This window comes from Cyrtonyx montezumae, unplaced genomic scaffold (genome assembly GCF_038088225.1).
Source record: "Cyrtonyx montezumae isolate F1298 unplaced genomic scaffold, pur_monq_1.0 scaffold_3, whole genome shotgun sequence".
NCBI classification, from domain to species: Eukaryota; Metazoa; Chordata; class Aves; order Galliformes; family Odontophoridae; genus Cyrtonyx; species Cyrtonyx montezumae.
In genome coordinates, this window is record NW_027072034.1 from 50,581,767 (window position 1) to 50,599,113 (window position 17,347).

Here is a 17,347-nt window from a genome sequence, read left to right on the forward strand (position 1 = left end):
TATAATACAAATTAAAGAGAAAATAAAACAGCATATAAACATTATATTTGAAATGGTTAAACTTGTCAGAACACAGATGTGCTGCAGCATGAAAGATGAACTGCTGCTCATGCATTTTTATTTCTGCATTTCTCTTGTCCATTAGATTTCCAGTTAATGACACTACGAGAAAAAATTCAAAAACTCAATCATACTTGAACTGAACTCTTTTTAACGTGATCACATCCCAGCTGACAATTACTAATTCAATAAATTGCAGAAAGTCAATTGTATGCCATATCCCAACTTTTGCACAGATTTTAAATAGACAGCTTAAACATCAACACCAGAACAACTTGGGATAAAGTGTTCATTGTTAATAAGCCACTGCAGCACATACTCAGAGCTCTAGGCAGGAGTCACATTTTAGACTGACATCTACATTGCTTAAACTAAGCTTATTCTTATTACAAATTCCCTTTATTTTTCTTGAAGGTTTTTTTTGTTTGTGTTTTTTTAGGCTACTACAAACAAGAACCCTATAAAAATTATTGCTTTCTTTGGTATCCTTCAGAAAAGCCATTATTCTTTCTTTTCTCTAAATTCTTCATGGCTGACAGTTTCAGAATAAAAGAGTAGCAAAGAAAAGAACATAATACTACAGTACCCTGCAAACTGATTTATTATGTTGTAATAGGATGAGAAAGTTAACACTTCCAAAGCAAGAAAACCATTTCTCCTGGATCCCAGCAAGCTGCAATATTCCAGCCACCTGGTACTCCCCTGGTTCCTAGTCTCCCCGCACACCTTGAAGCACATAAAGATTGAAGACAACACTGCAGCAAGAACTGATAAGATCCCCACTCAGAAGGAAGGTTTGACTCAGTGATCTCCAGAGGTCTCTTTCAACCCTACTTCTCTCTGTCATTGTGTGATTCTATGACCCAGAAGAGACCTGTAGAAGTCTCTTACTTTGCTGTTGACTCCGTTCATGGAGATTTTTCTACGCCTACTACAACACTTTGAGGTATGAAATTTTTTTTAATCTTACTTGATGCATGTTAAAATAATACCTGGTTAAATCTTGGGCTGGTTTTTTTTTTGTTTTTTTTTTTTTGTTTTTTTTCCAGACACATGATTTATTTCATAGAAATAAATCATGGTAATCGTCAGGAAGTTTACCCAAATACAAATATTCTCTATCATTGTGAGGCTGAAAAGATGTCTTTCCAGCTTTCTTGGTTTTAGTAGCACTCAGCTTAAAAGGAATATGTAGTTTTTCGTATGCATGCACAGTATTTCATATTTATTTCAGCATTAGAGCTTTTGTAGGTAAATCATAGCAATAAGATGCATGAAATTAGGAGAAACATATCACAGTAAGTATGTTATTTCCAGCAAAGCACCTGAAAAAATTGTGCTCTCGTATGCACCTGTATGAATATAAGATCCCTACCATTTACAGAAAAAATGACTCAAGATGACTTCTACATACATGCATCAAGACTGTTCATTTGGAACCATAATCAGAGCAAGGAGAATAGGGACAGGAAATTCTACTTCCTGAATTGCAAAGTATTTTAAATTAATATTGTAGAAATTAGATGTTGTATTTGCCAACATTTTCTATATAATAGGAAAAAAAAAAACCTTCAGTCAGTATACTATTATGAAGTGAAATGTTAACTAAAAGCTTCTTTAAATGCTATTACTGACATGTTTTTTGTACAAATTCTCATTATTTTACATTAGTTTCTTTCCCTTCTCCAGCATATACAAATATATATATATATAACTATTTCAGTAATTCTATATTTATTTCAACTAACACAAGATTAGCCAATGGAATTTTCTGATTTACTCTATGGCATAATATGCAATAGGTCTTAGAAAAAGAAAAAAGAAAAGAAGAAATAAAAGGCTAGCTCAGTGGCAGGGATGGTTTTTAAACCATTAGATTAGACTGGATATGAGGAAAAACTTTTTCTCTGAAAGAGTGGTCAGATACCGCAATGGCCTGCGAAGGGAAGTGGTGGAGTCACCTCCCTACAGCTGTTCAAAAAGCATCTAGATGAGGTGCTAAGAGATATAAGCTTAGTGGGTAGGGATGGTGATAGGAGGATAGTTGTGCTAAATAATCTTGTAGGTCCTAGTATTTCTATGACTCTGTAATGCTTTTGTATAGCACCCAATTAACACATTTATATAAAGCAGATAAAAGTGGTTTTTACTGTTTTGCTTAAAGTCATATTTTCCTACAGTCATCCCAAACCTATGACCCACAAGATAGGCTTTTCAGAATTTACATTCAGAAGCTAAAACTTGCTAACAGGTACAGCACCCTGCTCCCTCTTTATCTTTGCTGCATACCTGATCAAGGACAAGCTGCTGGGAGCTGCAAGGGCTTACTTCTCATGGCCTTATAGTATATGGTGCTACAGAAGGAATATTGACACTGAACCTGCTCCATGTAATTTCATTTGGCATTTTACCCTTTCACACAGAAATGGCAACATGAAAGGGCACACTGCCCTTTGGATTCAGAGCTTAGTGAGAAGACTACCTAAAATGCTTGCAATTATACAGTTTCTAATCACTTTATGAACTCAGTGAGCAAACTAACCTAATTAAAAAATGAGATGTTTATACAGTATTAGAAATAAAACAACTCAGAAGAGACTCATCATCGTATCAATACACAGAGATAATCACAATTTTGAGCGGACTGCAGATACTGGGATGTATTCTATTTTCAAAATGCTTAATTTTTTAGATACCAAGAAACACATAATAATATACATATCCAATAGTTTGTGTTTTTCTTCTATTTTTGTGATAACCAAAATAACTAAGTGAAGAATGACATATCATTGAAGTGAGGTTGCAAAAGCTGTATATTAAGCAACTTTAAACTCTCATACCAATTATTTTATACCTTGATAATACACTCGACTAATTGAATATAATTTAAAACTGCTGAGACATTCACATGATGTTCCCTTTATTCAATTTTCAGAGGGACATGGACAGGCTTGAGAGGTAGGCCCATGCCAACCTCATGAAGTTCAACAAGTACAAGAACAAGATCTGACACCCAAGCACAGGTGCAGGTTGGGAGGTGACTGGTTTGAGAGCAGCCCTGAGGAGAATAGTTTGGAGGTGTCGGCAGATTAGGGTTAGACTCAGCATGGGCTGGCAATGTGCACTTGCAGCTCAGACAGCCAACCATATTCTGGGTTGCACCAAGAGAAGCGTAACCAGCAGGTTGAGGAAGGTGATTCTAACCCTCTACTCTGCTCTTGTGAGACCTCACCTGGAATACTGAATCCAATTCTGGGGCTACCAATACAAGGATATGGAACTGTTGGAGCAGGTTCAGAAGAGGGCCACAAAGATGATAAGATGATAAAGCTTGATAACCCCTACAAGGACAGCCTGAAAGAGCTGGGGTTCTTCAGCCTGGAGAAGAGAAGGCTCCGGGGGGACCTTATAGTAGCATTCCAGTATCTGAAGGGGCCTACCACAAAGCTGGGGAGGGACTTTTTATAAGGACATGTAGTGACAGGACAAGGGGTAAAGACTTTAAACTGGAAAAGGGTAGATTTAGACTAACTATTAGGAACAAATTCTTTACAGAGAGGGTGATGAGGCACTGGAACAGGTTGCCCTGAGATGTTGTGGATGCCCCTCCCCTAGAAGCATTTGAGGCCAGGATGGATGGGGCTTTGAGCAAACTGAGAGGTGTCCCTACAGCAGGGACACTGGGTTCCAACCCCCCTTAGATGATCTTAAAGATTCCTTCCAACCCAAACCATTCTGTGATTCTATGAATTCTTTATATTTTTAGGGATTAATAGATCTACCTAAAATGAGAAATTGTATACACTATTTCAGAAAAACACAAGAAAAGGAATTACACATTCTTGTTCTGTCTCCCTAAAGCACATTTCCATAATTTTTTCCATTCTTTTTTCCTTTCTGATGCTAGTCTTCTTTTTATATTTTCATTTTGTGGTGTTCATTATCATTATATTTCTTCTTCCTCTTTTTCTTTCTACTCTCCCACTCATACTCTCTCATGCAGTTCTGTGAGTTCTCTGAACTCCAACCAAAGTTCAGAAAAGCCACCTACTGCAATGGAGTTCCTGGAGCAGATCCTACTTGCAAACTTGCCACACATAGCTAAAAAGATGTATTAACTTCTGGGGGCTGCCATCATTGGTGCTTTGGTACATTTAGATTTGCTTTCACTGTTACTCCACTATCTTTTCCTCTCAATCTGTCTTCCACAATACATTTAATTATATGCATCACTCAAGGAGCCAAAAGGAATTTTTCTTGAAGAAAGATGATCAATGTATGTCTCAAGGTCAGATTGTTAACAAGATGCATGATGATGCTCAGTTTAATGACACCTGAGAGTCAGACTGTGCAAATTCTATACAGCTGAGCATGTGCACTTAGGAGATACTTTTACATCTCAAGAGCCAACAGGTAATAATTCTGGACAGTAAAGATGTCTGTATTTTCTGTGGAGCAGCCTGATTCTTTGTGAATTCTCCTATAACAGGCACAGTTGAAATACAGCAATGTATGGCTGTTGATTTAATGACAGTATTTTACCCCAGCTAACAAAGTGAACTTGAACAATACATTCATTATAATGATTCTGTGCTGAAATTTGATTTTTTTGCAAAACCCCTGACTGTCAGGGGTTTTGCAAAACGCCTGACAAAACCCCAAAACTGTGCCTTGTTCTTGACTTAGACAGCTGACAGACACTTTTTTTTTGGTCAGGAATTAAGAATAAAACTGAAAATAATCAATTTTTGTTTGATGTAGGTCTGGCTTGGACAACTTATATGCTGGATAAAAAGTAATTTTTTTTAAATAAGGAGTATTTTATTTGCTTGTTTTTGTTTTATGACAGCTTATGACAGTTCAGTATCCATACTGTGATACTAATACTGCACATCCACCAACATAAATATCACAAAGTATTAGTTATCCTTCGAGTTAATTTTTACTGAGAAAGTATGCTTAAGTATTTTGTAGGTAAAGAGGAATGAATTAAATAATCAAGTAAACATGTTCCCACCCACTTTTGAACAAATATGTTATGTATTTACTTACCACCTTTTCTGTCTCATGCCTCTCACTAAGCTTGTGACAACTGACCAGACAATATGACAAAAAGATAGATTACTTCCTTGTACTGATTAAAATACTAAAAAGGATAAAGTTCTGAGTAATGATGATTTGGATTAAATCAATCTGATGGCTTAGACTTGTTTCACATATTATGTAAATTAAACATTCATCGGAGTCCATACATGCTTACCTAAGAGTATCAGAATGGCATAATTTATCTGACTGCAGTTGTTATTTCTTAGTTAACATGTACATATATCATGCAATTCTTTCTGCAGTCTCATTTCCTCTTGACATTGAATGAAACAGCATTTCACTGTTAAGCTTAATCAGAAACCATTCTAGTAGCAATCTAACCAGCACTTTCCTCCTTTCACTATAGCAGACAAATGTGCTCAACAGTAATTTATTGTTATGGAAAAGCCCTGTAGCAACACGAAGAAATACACAAACAAGCTTCTAATTTCTGTCAGAAGCACTTGCTGGCACAAAATGCTTTAAGAAAAACATATGTTGTATTGCCATTCCTTGATTTAGAATAAACTTCAGATCCTAAAAGGATGTCAAGGTACTATGCTCCTATTTCAAAAATCTGTAGCCTTCGATTTGACATTAACGTGCTATTCTTCAGCCATTTATGTAAATCTTTCTTATGCATTAAAATATATAAAAACATAAGACTGACATAAAAGAGTCTACCCAGATGTAGCAATATAAATCAGAGAACTGTGAATGCGTTTGGAGGAAAATTATCCACTACAGAAGTTGCAAGCATTCAGTTACCACAATGAATTTATCCATTAAGTATTTAATCTTGAACAGAGGTGCATGTCAGAAGTAAGGAAGAAAATAATTTTTCAGGCAGTTAAATCAAACTGATTTAATCTGGAGACACATTACTGGCACGTTGTTGGATTAAAACATTCAACAAAAAATATATGCTGTTTTCTAGCTATTCTGCTATAAGCAACTATGAAACCTTCATTTTACTCATTTGTTATTATTCTAGCATTTCACATTTAAATTCAGCTAGTGGAGATCAAAGAGGGGGTGAAAAAAAGAAAAAGTAAAATCACGGGCAACATTTCCAATGTGGTGATGATATAGTTGAAAGTATTTTCTTACTGTAAATTACAAGGATTTGAACGTTAAAATGGTTTGAACATTACTATCACTGCTGAGAAAAGAGTAGCATAGCAAGAACTGACAGTAGGCCCTGGTCAGAGTCAACCCACAAATCAAAATGCCATTTTGTCAGTTGTACACTTTGTATATCAACTGTATGTGAAAATCTGAAGAAAAAGTAAACTGCTGCAGATCAATTATCTGAATAAATGATAAATACCATACAGTAGCAGAGAAAATTCCCTGTCATTTCATAGGACTAAAATTTTTAATAGAAAAATTTTCAGTGTAAGAAAAAGTTTATAAAATGAACTACAACTATTTTATTATTGTATTTATTATTACTAAAAAAATTATACTTGAGTTGGAATGCAAACTGCTTGGAGAGTCTTATGAAACTACTGATCTGTCCTGATTAGCATATACTTTATTCTTTTATATATTGACAAAATTTAATTAGATAAACGCAAAGTCTACAGTTGGACCTGAGGCATTGCTGACCGCCAATGATTGCTTAGTATACGAAGAAAATGTCATTATAATGCACCTCTACAATTACACATTTTATCAAAATAAATGGAAATACTCAACTCTGATAGTCGGATGAAGATTGCCAATCAGAAGAGCCACAGATTTGTTGAAGTTTTAACATTATCTAGACTTTATCCCTTGACTGCTTCTTTTCCTTTCAGAAGCAATTTGATCTTCACAAAACAAGGAATAAGTGCTGAAAATCCTGTACTTCACCTACACAAGATCCTCAATCTAGCTTGCTGTTCTTCAAAAAAGCTGTAGCCTACCTAAATTGTCTCATATATGTCTTTGCACTCAGCCTTCTACAGTAATTCCAGGATCCTGTCACTGCTGCTGGTGCAGCTATCAATAATAACACTAAAGCACCTCCGATTTGTACTAATAATGATTTTTCCCTTCATAATTAGTTTCTGAGAAACAGATACCATCCTGTAGGGCTCATTACTATGAATTCTGCTAGTATGGCGATCTGGTTTATGAGATCACTCAAAAGCCTTGTTTGATTTCAGGTTCACTGTAATAAAAACTAAATAAAAACCTCTTCCTGTATAAAAATTTTCTTATCGCTTTAAGTCTGCAGGGATAAGAAAGGAAAGAAGTAGTCAAGGCTTGCAAAGTGAAATTTTCCCTCACATATACTGTTTAGAATGTCATATTGCCAATCAAAAAGTTGCATCGTCTTATAAGTGTGGCTCTAAAAGCTGCCTTCTACCACTGCTCAAAAAATTCAGGTATCTGTGCACTACACTTTAATCAGTGCTTCCTTATACTGTTGATCAAACAAAAAAGCACAAAGTATTCTCTGGATTTTGGAAACACTGAAAAAGGATATATTGATATTTCAGATTAAAGCTGACTTTGGTGATTTAGTGAGTCAATTAACAATTATTTAGATGAATGGCACTGTCTTCAGATATTGATGTCTTACAATCAAACTAACTGCTTGTGATTTAATGAAGATATTTACAAGGGGATTAATATAAAAAAGCATCATTTCCTTTCCATTATTCTCCAGTAGGACATATTTTTAAAAATTGGCTCTATTCCATTAAATTTGCATTTCATATTTGTTTCTAATGTGATGCAAAATTGTTATGAAAGTAATTTCAGCACTAAACTGTAAAGTGTGTGAACAGAAGTCTATTTTGTCTTTCCATCCCAAATTACACAGTTGCTTCTTATTGGTACATTAATCCAATTTAATTTCATAACTGATTTGGAAATACTGCAGGGAAAATGAAGACACTTTTCTGAAAAAAAATAAAAAATAAAAAGCTCCATTGCAAATGCATATTAACTGTAACGCTCCAGGTTAAATACAGAAAATTGAACTTTAAGTCCAAACCCTACTCATGCTTTTGTAGTACATCTATGCTGCTCAAATATACTTCCACACTGATGCAGCACCAAATGAAAAAATAAATTTCTATCAAACATTTCCATTTAACTCCATACATAATAAGAACATGTTAGGGCTATGGCCTGATTTGGTATCATGTTTAATTTTCAATTTCTGATAACCAAAACATTTTGATTTTCTACTTGCTCTACAAAGCTATCATTGAATAAGCAATGTCAGCAATAAGAAGAGTATGGCCTTCATTCTTCAGACTACTTTCATTTATCATAAATCACACTACTCATACAGTAGTAGGCACTAGAATACTGAAAATAACAACATAGCCTAGATTCGTCAAAAATAGCATATTCTTGTGTTTTCAAGGACATCAGTACCTGACGGAATTAATATCAGGCTTTTTTTGTTGTTAAATAAGTTTTATAATCCATCTCAACAAGAACACAGTTCTTTGTTTTCACGTCATATTTAAATCAGTTTGACTTTTCTAAAATTAAAATCAGATTTTTGATACAAATTTACTCACAGCTTTTTTCTGGCTCTTACAGAAATTCCCATACTTTTGTTTAAGTTCTTTCCTATATAATTCTTCTGGTTTAAAAACCACTATTTGCTTTCCTAAGGAACCTATATACTGTAAATACCACTCTTAGTCTTCTATGCAGCAGCAGTGAAATAAATAGATGTGGCTCAAGACCGTGTTTCCACTTCAAGGATGATATTTAAGCCGTTCATTTACAGCCTCCCTTTAAAACAAGCTACTGCAGATATTGCCCCCTTCAAGTATTCAGGAAAATATTTCTATAACTCTCACTTTCCAAGTATTCATCTACATCTTTTACACTTTGTTTTAATTGAAGTAAAAATAGTAGATACAATTCTTTTCATCAGAAAAATCTTTGCATAGCTTTTCTGCAACACTAATATTAAAAAATACTTTTTGACAGGCATGAGAAATGTTTCTGGATACTTTTTCATTCTATGGGAACTGTGCAAAATCCTTCCTGTACCAGATAAGATAGGAAAACCCAGCACTAAGCTAATAAAGTTACATCATGTCTGCTTATAAGAGAAGTTAAAGTCCAAAAAATGCGTACACTAGTGGTCATTGTACCCTGAGTTGTCTTCAACTGTAGCAAGTAATAATGGAATAAATGCATACTGGGCAACATCCAGCCAGTAAAAGTCGCTTCTTCCTTAAAGGCAGTTAATGTGGGAGACAAGGCAATGAGTTGGTTTAGGCTTGCAACAGTTTAGATAGAGACAGGTGCAATGTACAGTCTCCCTTAATAACTTTAGTACATGTTTGCGTTATGGTTTTGCATTAAATAATATCTGAGCAAACCATGGATTCTGGTTCAAGGTTATTTTGTGGACAAAATTTGAATGTTGCCTGAAATATCAATTTGTTTAAAAACAAAAACACAATAAGCCACGCTGTGTAGTTATACTTACTCTTCAAAAACAGTGTAAGGTCAATCTTAATCTTAAGACAGACCCTGTCATTTACCTGAAGATTTTGGTAACCAGAATTAATTGTCCACCTTGCGCTTCTCCTCGTCTTGCCATCATCAAGCTGGCACTTGTTCCAAGCCTCACAGCAGCACTAACTGGTAGGAGAAATTCAGTGGCGAGGCATACCAAAGTTCATAAGCTATAAGGTCACATTCTCTCTCAATTTTGGTTTTGCTGCTCCTTTCTCCTTTGTCTTTCATACCTCCACTGATTCTGGCTTCTTCAGATAATTCTTTTAGCTCTATTAGTTCTTTCTTAGGAGTACTGAAAAGGAAAGGAGCCTTTCCTTCCCATTTGAATTGTACTAATTTATAAAAACTAGCTTTACTGACTGCAACAATCACCAGGGATGATGCTTCACCCTTACCACACTTTGTATTTTTCCATATCTAACAAACTTAGCCTGCATATCCATCTTCTTTCTTTGGAATATAATTATAACATTTGGGGTCTGATCTTTTATTAATTCCAAGTATTAATTCAAATGCTTTCCTAAGCACACCATCGTTGTTACTCAAGGGATATCTGATTTACATATTCCCATAATTTCATTTCTGATTGCTAAATTCATCAACTTGCTTCAAAGCAGTCGATATTATAAACATAATAAGACTTTCAGGAACTGATGTTCACTGCATACTTAATGTTAACATACTTTACTCAGTACAACATGACATTTGCAAAACACAAATCAATATGTTTATTGTGAAACTCACTTTCAAAGGAAAACATGTATCTTGACATCCTTGTCTTTTAGGTGAAAAGCAGTGCGAGCTTTACACATCAAGATGTAGAATAATTATGTTGTTTTTGCAACCAAGTAAAACATCATGTATTTTATCAACAAGATGACATTTCCTTCCATGAAAATAAAATTTTAAAATAATAATAAATAGTGGGTTTTAATCCACTAAAATCAAATAATCTTTGATAACTTAATGGCTACTCCTTACTCTGCCTAATAATGATTAACCATAGAATCATAGAATAGCTTGGGTTGGAAGGGATCTCAAAGATCATTCTGTTCTAACCCGTAGATTGGCTCTTCCTCATCTCTTCAAATAGGGGTTTATATCAAAACAGGTCTACCAAATCTGAGAAAATAGAGGACTACCAGACTAAGAAAATGTAATCAGGAAACAGAAGAGTTTGCCTGAGCAATAAAGAAGAAACATTATCTCTCTCTAAGGATGTGTTATTTCATAAACTTGTTATAAATACAAACAAAAAAGGACTTGTTTACATTTTTTTTCCTCTAATGAAACATTTAATAGGGTTATGCAGTTTACAAGAGATTTGACCCATATGAAAATATGAAACAGGAGTGTGAAATTTTAATTTATTCTTTTTTTTTTTTTTTTACACATTCAGTTTCCCTAGCTTATGAACGGTGAGGACATTTAGTTACTCTCTGAACAAAGTTTCTAAAAAACAGTTTATTGGGATAAAAATGTACTTCACTTAAGTAAAATGGCACAGGAAAGACATATCAAATTACATAAAAATCAGTCTTACAATTTACTACTTTCTAAGGATAACGCATAATGACTGCTGAACTTCAGAATTTTAAAATATGAACATTTAAATAGTCATTAGTACAGCTTTCCATGTCTAGAAAAGCCTACACAGAAATAAAACAGTTCCATTCCAAGTTCACAGCAATCACAGCAGATCCAATCAATATCTGTGGCATCATCTAAATACAAGAACAGTATGTCAATACTATATTAATACAATACTCCGATTAAAAATGATTTTTTTCAGTGTTATAAGAATAGAGTTGAACATTTTACTGTCTATTTAAGTAAATAGTAAGTTTTACTACGAAGAAGAATTCTGACTTCTAGTGTATAACAGTTTGTCACAACACTAGTTTAAAAGTGAATCCACGTGTACACTTTTCTCTACTTATTTTGTACCCATACCAAAACAACACAAGAATAAACAAAAAATGTATCCAGAAATAACACCAGAGATCTACTAAAAATTTTGTCAGAATAAAAATAAAATATGTTCTGTATCACAACTTCTCTCACAGCAGAAGAAAATGGCTATCAGTAGTTCTTCTCATTCAAAATTAAAGTTCTGATTAGTAGCTGAAGAAATTTAGAATTGTCAGTCAATAAATCACTATAATCCCACTTCATAAGTTCAATAAAACAAAGTGTTTAATAAAGTACAAAGAAAAAGGAAAAACATCTTTAATAAATTGTACTTTGCAGCCTTCAAAGGTGATCCAAGCCCTTAAAAAAATGAGGATGGATGAAACTGTACTTAACAGTTTCAAAAAGCTTGGGGGAAATTGAAGTGTTTATAGTTTCCTCAACAATTCTGACCAAACTACTCTTGTTACTGCACATAATTATGCTGCATGTTTTTTTCAAACATTTTAAAAAGTCTTTTTGTTCAATCCCTTATGATACCCCTTATGATAAGATATGATATCTAATATATGGTATTATATTGTATCGTTTCCACAAAAGATTGGCTATGAAATTCTAATTCTTAATCTTAGTAGCAAAACATGCTTTGATACTAAATCTACTTCTCTATTTCTGTTTTTCTGCAAAATCACTAGCATCTAAAGGATTGAGCAGGCAAAGCTTAGAGAATCCATCATGATAAGCACTTTTTCTGGGCATGGAAAATAAAAGAATATGTAGTTCACTTAGATAGTTCATAAAAAGAGCTTGCAGAAGTTTACCTTGCAATAATTCATAATCTTTCCTTATTTAAAAACCTGATGTACATATACTAAAGGCTAAATGTTTCTCCTTTCAGTCATATTTGAAATGTTGCTCAACTCTCATACAAGGTTGGAATTACAAAGAATAGATTTTATTGCCTTGCCAAAATTAAGGAACTTAAGGAACCCTATGCCTGAGCCTTCACCTGAGAAAGACCTCTCTTGTGACATACCAGCAACTGCCCTACACACAGAACAAGCATCTGCACAGGACATCTTGTAGCTATTTGCATTCTACTCAACCACTTTTGCACCTTGAAGTCTATCTTACCTACTATAAGCTGCCACAAAGAAGACAAAAAAAGACTGAATCGGTCTGTAGGAATGGAACTAATGAAGCCTGTTTACAAACTGGTAACTTTTTACCCTCCTTGACCTTTGTACTTCATCCCTCCCACCACAGCAGCTCCAATCATTCCATCTCTCACCAGGCCAGGCTGGATAAGCGCATGCTGGCCAAGATTCATTCCCTCGTTAGCTTGTGGATTGCTCTGAAGAAACACATTTAACATTCGACCTCTGCTTGTCTGTCTCTCAGTGTCAGAACTGAATCATTTCCTACCCAGCTAGGGAAATTCTAAGACTTGTAGGAACTTATTATTTTGAAATCTCTACCTCCATTTCCAATTTAATTAAAACTGAACCACGAATTCAAAAATCATTACAGACCATGCTATGAGAAATAGATAGACTGAATATAGACTGAATGAAGTCTCATGAACTGTACTTACACAGGAAAACAGGCTGAAAACACTGTCCCACATAAGGAATGTGGGGAAAAAAAACAACCGAGTGGACCACTCAGAGCAGAGCTCCAGCCTTTACTGCAAGTTCAGGTGGGCAGAAGGCACTCACCTATACCTGAGGCTAACACTCTAGGAAGCAGGTAGATAAAACATCTCACCTGAAGCTCTCATGCAACCTCATCATGGCTTTTCCATCTCCGGTTTGTAGGAGAGTTAAGGAAAATTTTTGTACAGAATTTCCCTACTTTGAGTCTGCCAGAAGTTTTAACATCAAAATAAAATACTGTCATCAATATGCCACCTGAAAATGCCTCAGTAGTCATAAATACCAAATCTGAGGTTCACAAAAACATACCCTTGAATTAAGTGATTTCTTGTTATTAATTACTGTATCAGAAAACAACAAATAACATAAAAGAGATGCAAGTCATATCTCTTCGCATAAAGTCAGGTAGGAAGCAAAAATATATATCAGCCATTTCTGCCATAAGAATGAATGAACAAATCAACTAAAATGCATCACATTAGTAACTAGACAGAAAAATGAAACAAAGGATATAATTTAAGAAGAAAACAGTCTACTGTTGTTGCCAAAACCCTACCCAGATTTTCTAATGTTTTTGCCATTACACTGGGAACATCCTAAGCACCTCATACTTGTTTTTATGAGAACTAGTCTTGATGCATGTGCCAAGTCCCACACTGCATGACAGACATGCTCTAAATCCTGATTACTTCCCTTTTCTTTATTACGCAACTACTGCTTGTCAAACTACAACCTCCTTAACATGAAAAAGTCTTATGAATGTAACATTGGCCCTTAAATAGGAAGAAAGTTGTAGCAACTTCTGGTGAGAAGAGAAACAATCAACTGAAAAATGAAGAGGAGTCTGAATTCACTGAAGTCCTTCACAATTTCTTTTATGTGAATCTAAGCATTAGCGAGACAGAATAGAAGGTAAGGTTTGATTTATTCAGAGCCTTCAGGTGAATGAGAGACCCATTTTCCCTTATTCTAGACTGTTTTCAGAACTAGAAAGAATTACATCAAGTACAATGAAAAAAAAAAACCAAGTTTTTCAACTTCCCCAATACCTGATAATGGCAAAAAGTAATGTGTTGGTCCAAAGAAAATCTGCAAAGACTGAAGTTACATACTTCATTCTTCTACTGGTGAATCAACAAGATATCTATTTGTCTGGGTAAATAACCACACAGGAATGATGGCAGAAGGATGCTTCCCAGAGGGTTGTCATTGATAACATGTGTAACGCAATGGGACTTTAAATGAAAACACAGCTTTTGTAAATAATGTACACTCTTCAAGATACTCTAGAGACACCAGGCAACACAATTCCTTTAGACAGAGATCGTGCTTAAAATACTGTTTTTTCTTGCAGTGTACATGATCTCCATTAGAAAGTTAAGTCAGACAAAAAGAAAATGCTTCAAGGGGAATGCTTCGAACCCTGAAGAGCAAAAATGTTAAGTAACAAATCTATAAATAGAAAACAATATTTCAGAAAACTATCCTAAACCAAGCAGAGCATTGTTGCCATTCTATTGTTTGAAATTGATAATTTTAAGTCATTCATGCAATTTCTAAGAGATGAAGGGAACTTCTGCAAAAGAATGGATATTTCTGTGAGCAGGTCCCTCATTTACATGCCCCAGAGAGGGAGAGGAAAATGAAATTATTGGCACAACTTGCTTCTTGGAATCACTGTAAATCCAATGCAATTCAGTTTTCATTATAACAAAGAAAGGTGAGCAATTGTTTTCCTCTTTGAAAACATTTTGGGTTTTGAATCATTTAAATAATTTTGAATCAGTGAGAGCTTACTTGGTAGCATAAGACAACAAGTTACCTTTACTTAAGTTGAAAATAGAAAGAATACACTGAATTATAAAATCATACTTCTCTCTCTAGCTTTTAAGGACCATTGTCTCTTCTTTATCTCATCTGCATTGCTATCCCTTCATTTTATATGTTCAGCAGGAGGGAAAGATCTTCCCCAGGAAACTAAGAACACAACCACACGAGACAAATGCTCTGTGACACAGTCATAACCTTTCACTATCTTGGACCTCGCCCTTGCGAAGATTTGAGACCTCTCTTTCTGAAAAGACACTTCAGCTGGAGTACTAAGCTAAAAATAGCATGTAAATAAATCATGCTTTGAAGATGAACTATTCTTTCCATTGATCTCAGAGAAAATTCCAGATATAGCAAAGAACAAAAAACTAGGGCGCAGATGAAAAGCAAACCTTTTTCCCCACTCATGACTCATGGTGTTAAACATATAAGAAGGCCTATTTCCTTCTCTGGGGAAGGCAGCTAAAGTATATTTGTACTGCTTTCTCATTTGCATTACTAGTTTCCACCAAATATGTTAATGCATTTTATAGGATAGCATATAGCTCTGCTGTTTAAACTTTGTTTAAAAAAACAATGTAGTATAATGTACTTGCATTCCCTTCTAAAACAAAGGGAAAAATATACTTTGGCTTGCTATTCTTATTCCTTCACTGAAGCCCTAGAACACTTCACAAGTTCTTATTTATGTAGATTTAAGAAAAGTTAATAGCAAATTCAGGACATTTTTCTTTCATTCTTATTTTCTTCGATCTATTTTCAAAAGCTCTTCATCAACACAGATTGTATTTTCAGATTTCTCTACGGCTAAAAGAAATGCCAGAGCAGTAGACTTATTCAAGTTCAGCAATTACAAGTCTCACTCATACACTCAGTGCATGCTTGAAAACATCATATTGCTCTTTTCTAGTGATGTAACAAAGCATTTATAACAAACTGCTGTATCCAAATGTGGAAAAATAAGGATTTCAAAATACCAATATTAATATCTTTTTCCAAGAGACCACAAATAGACATTAATCAGAAATCAGAACATCTAAATCTCATCGTGTTGAAGTGAGGCCATCACAAAGAAGTGGGCTGCCTTTTAGCTTTGCTGGCAGCTTCTGGTTATCTTCATTTCAGTTTTAACCTATTAAATTCCTCAAGCTTCTGTCCCTTGTCCTGTTGCATAACTGTTGTCATGTTTATTCCATTAGCCACACTTCTAAAGGAATAACCAAGATATATGCTTTTTAAACACTGTTTTAACTCAGAGATACCTTTCACCTCTTTATTTAAAGGCACACATTAGATTTTCACTTGATGACAATCATCTCTCAGACAGGTAGAGGAAATTAAAAGGTAACATTCATTCCTTAATTCAGTCAGGCAACCTCTGTTGCACAAAGTAACAGCAATCCATATTAAGTATGAACGTGGTTAAAACCTCCAGATAAATCTACCAGGCAACTTCAACAATTGTTGTCACAGTGCAGAAAGAGCCAACCCAACTGCAAAAGGACTGGCCCCAGTGCAAAGCATCGACTGCTCAGAGCTGCCCAAACTACCCTCCATTGCATTAGTCCTTGTGAATAGGTGGTTCTGAAAACACTCAGCAGGGAGCAAATACTCAGGAGGAATGCTTAACAAATATTCAGGAGGAATGCTTAACGTTCATACCTTATAGGTTACCTAAAAATTAAGATTCTTTCAGAATAAGCTCTGTTGTCAGAGAAAAAGAGTACAAAATGTCAGAATGTTTTCCCAGATCTTTGTTGTTCTCCCTCCAAGATGAGTCCATCTGGAAAATTCTCAATCTAGCTTTTATTTTTACATGATTACGCAGGAGAGGTACAGCATCATCTTTTCTCATTAAAAATAAAGCATTTGCATGAGGATTTTGGAGTAAAATTCTACCTATTCATCATAATTTCAGAAACTCCTGACAGCACTGAAAAGTTTGTGCACTGCAAAGTTTCACATCTAATAGGTAGCTCTGGCTTCAGGAGGAAGGGGACTGCTGAGATTTTATTGTAACAGGGACTCATTGTGTAGCCAGTCTGAAATCAAAGTAGGTTTGACAGACTTTACATAAAAATAAGACATATTACTGCGTGAGGATCTTGATAACTTTAAGGAGAAGCTTCTTAGGGAAATAAGTTTGAATGCCAGGATGAAAATGAAAGCAATTATCAACCTTGTCTTCAATACGTTTTGAGGAGGAGATGCAACAAAATTCTGATGTTCCCATTTCCAATTCTATGATTCTATGAATTCTTTGTCACATTCAATCTTTGCTATATAAACATTCAACAGTTCCAAAAAAAAAAAAAAAC

The 17,347-nt window shown here is 34.8% G+C and overlaps 1 protein-coding gene across 11 annotated transcripts in view; it reads right to left on the bottom strand.

Annotated features, from left to right (window-relative positions):
* DMD (dystrophin) overlaps nt 1-17,347 on the bottom strand; it is a 961,436-nt gene that overhangs the window by 385,907 nt on the left and 558,182 nt on the right. The window lies entirely within an intron of this gene.